Raw genomic sequence first — 3,694 nt, 5'->3', positions numbered from 1 at the left:
CTCTCTCTCTCTTGCTCTCTCATTCAATTGCAATTCAATTTGCTTTATTGGCATGATGTAACAATGTACATATTGCCAAAGCTTTTTTTGGGATATTTGCAATATAAAAATGAGAATCAAAAATTGTCAACGGGACAACAGTAACAACAATAACCAAGTGTCAAAATAACCATACATTCAACAATAACAATAAGCATACAGTAGAGGACATGTGCGGGTTGATTGGTCTTTCAGACACTGTCCCTCAACTTATGGCAGGCAGCAATGTAGTGCGCTGCCAACCCACAGCTCTCTGCGTCCTCCCCCAACAGGACGGGTAGCCTACTCTCATCAGCGAGGTCTTTGAAACCTTGAATAAGGGTTTCAAATTTGGGAAAATGACACTCTCTAATTGTTTTATATTTTTGACATTTTGTCAGGAAATGCAGCTCCGTCTCAGGTTCTGCTGTTGTGCAGTGGTTGCACAGCCTTTCCTCTACAGGGAGCCAGGTTTTCCTGTGTCTACCCTTCTAAATGGCAAGGCTGTGCTCACTGAGCCTGTACTTTGTCAATGTTTTTCTAAGGTTTTGATCAGTAACCCTGGTCAAATAGTTTGCCATGGTGTACTGTCGATTTAGGACCAGATAGCACTGCATTTTGCTTTGAGTTTGTGCTTGTGTTTCCCAAGAAGCAATATAGTTTTGTTTTGACTGTGTTGTAATTTGGTTTATCCTGATTGATTGGATGTTCTGGTCCTGAGGCTTCAGTATGTTAGTAGAACAGGTTTATGAACTCAGCCCCAGCACCAGCTGGATGAGGGGACTCTTTTCGTTGCTCAGCTCTTGGCATTGCAGGGCTTGGTAATGATATGAGAGGGGGTCACTGTATATTAGATGTTTCCAAAACTATTTTTTTAGTTTTTATTATTAGTGGATATTTGCCTAATTCTGCCCTGCAAGCATTGTTTGTAGTTTTCCTCTAGACATGGGGAATCTTACAGAACTCTGAATTCAGGGTTTCAATGGAGTGTTTGTCCCATTTGATGAAATCTTGGGGACCCCACACCTCGCTGCCATAAAGTGCAATTTGTTCAATGACATATTCAATTCGTTTTAGCCAAATTTTAATAGGTATTTTGAATTTGAATTAGCTTTTTAATGGTGTAGAATGCCCTGCATGCTTTCTCTCTCAGTTCAGTCACTGCCTCATTAAGGTGTCCAGTTGTGCTTATTTTTAAACCTAAGTAATTGTAGTTTGTGCAGTACTCTATATATTTTGTACCAATTGAGAACTTTAATCTAATTCCCTGAGATCTGGATCTTCTCTGGAAAATCATTATTTTAGTATTTTTGGGGTTTACTGCCAGGGCCCAGGTCTGGCAGTACTGCTCTAGCAGGTCCAGGCTCTGTTGTAGGCCATGTGCTGTGGGGGACAGTGGGAATAGGTCATCTGCGAAGAGTAGGCATTTAACTTCTGTATTGTGGAGACTAACACCAGGGGTTGAGGATTTTTCTAGAATAGTGGCCAATTTGTTGATGTAAATATTGAAGAGTGCAGGGCTCAGATTGCAACCCTGGCGAAGGCCCCGCCCCTGGTTAAAGAATTCTGTTCTTTTCTTGCCAATTTTAATGCTGCACGTATTGCCAGTATACATTGATTTAATTATGTGATATGTTTTACACCCTAAACCACATTCAATAACTTTGTAGAACAGTCCTGTATGCCAAATAGAATCAAATGCTTTTTGGAAGTCGATATAGCAAGAGTATATTTTGGTATTATTTTGGTGGACATGTTTATCTATCAGGGTGTGTAGGGTGTAAATATGATCAGTCGTGCGATGTTTTAGTATAAATCTAATTTGGCTTTTACTCAAGACATTTGCTTATTAAGGACGTTTAGAACTCCTACATATATAAGACTACAGAAAACCTTCCCCAGGTTACTGTTTACACAAATGCCTCTGTAATTGTTAGGGTCAAATTTGTCTTCGTTTTTAAAGATTGGGGTTATGAGTCCTTGATTCCAGATGTCAGGGAAATAACCTACACTCAGGATCAAATTAAACAGTTTTAATATAGCCAATTGAAATTTTGCACTAGTGAGTTTGAGCATCTCATTTAGGATGCCATCAGGTCTGCATACTTTTTTAAATTTGAGAGCCTGAAGTTTATTATAGAGCTCCTGGTCAGTAATTGGGGAGTCCAATGGGTTTTGATTGTCCTTTATAGCTTTTTCTAATCCATTCAACTTCTCATGAATTTTGGCGTTGTTCTGCGTTTGTGTCAATTTGAATGGTGTTGTAGAGTGTTTTAAAATGGGTTGTTCCGGCCGCTACCGGGAGGTCCATGGGGCAACGCACAATTGGCCTAGCGTCGTCCGGGTTAGGGAGGGATTGTAAATGTGTGATTGTTTCCATGTCTGTTCTTTTGAGGCACAATGTAATTTGAATGTGGTCAGACAAAGGTGTTAGTGGCTTGACAGTGAATGAGCTGAGAGAGAAAGGGTCAATGTCTGTGATCATATAGTCTACTGTACTGTGGCCAAGAGGTGAGCAGTAGGTGAATCTCCCCAAAGAGTCCCCCGTAACCTACCATTGACAAAGTACAGACCCAGGCTTCGACAGAGCTGCAACAGATCCCTTCCGTTTTTGTTGACGGTGCTGTCACTGTTGTTTCTATGGGGAGATGAAGACAGTTAGAAACAGTATGGCCTGTAATAAAGCTGTCCCCTCGTGTGCTCGTTAGATCAGGTAGTGCTCCTGTGCGCGCATTTGTTTCCCCACAGATGAGCACATTTCCCTGGGCCTGGAAATGGCACATCTCTTCCTCAAGGGTGGGGAAGATCTCCTCTGAGTAATATGTGGATTCTGAGGGGGGGGGAGATCTCCTCTGAGTAATATGGGGATTCTGAGGGGGGGGGGTTCTCCTCTGAGTAATATGGGGATTCTGAGGGGGGGGGATCTCCTCTGAGTAATATGGGGATTCTGAGGGGGGGGGAGATCTCCTCTGGGTAATATGGGGATTCTGAGGGGGGGGGGGAGGTCTCCTCTGTGAGTAATATGGGGATTCTGAGGGGGGAAGATCTCCTCTGAGTAATATGGGGATTCTGAGGGGGGAAGATCTCCTCTGAGTAATATGGGGATTCTGAGGGGGGGGGGGATCTCCTCTGAGTAATATGGGGATTCTGAGGGGGGGGGGGAGATCTCCTCTGAGTAATATGGTGATTCTGAGGGGGGGGGGGGAGATCTCCTCTGAGTAATATGGGGATTCTGAGGGGGGGGGGAAGATCTCCTGTGAGTAATATGGGGATTCTGAGGGGGGAAGATCTCCTCTGAGTAATATGGGGATTCTGAGGGGGGAAGATCTCCTCTGAGTAATATGGGGATTCTGAGGGGGGGGGGGGGATCTCCTCTGAGTAATATGGGGATTCTGAGGGGGGGGGGGGGGGGATCTCCTCTGAGTAATATGGGGATTCTGAGGGGGGGGGGGAGATCTCCTCTGAGTAATATGGGGATTCTGAGGGGGGAAGATCTCCTCTGAGTAATATGGGGATTCTGAGGGGGGAAGATCTCCTCTGAGTAATATGGGGATTCTGAGGGGGGGGGGGGATCTCCTCTGAGTAATATGGGGATTCTGAGGGGGGAAGATCTCCTCTGAGTAATATGGGGATTCTGAGGGGGGGGGGGGGGGATCTCCTCTGAGTAATATGGGGA

Source organism: Oncorhynchus kisutch, linkage group LG23 (assembly GCF_002021735.2).
Source record: "Oncorhynchus kisutch isolate 150728-3 linkage group LG23, Okis_V2, whole genome shotgun sequence".
NCBI lineage: Eukaryota > Metazoa > Chordata > Actinopteri > Salmoniformes > Salmonidae > Oncorhynchus > Oncorhynchus kisutch.
This window is presented reverse-complemented; position numbering follows the sequence as displayed.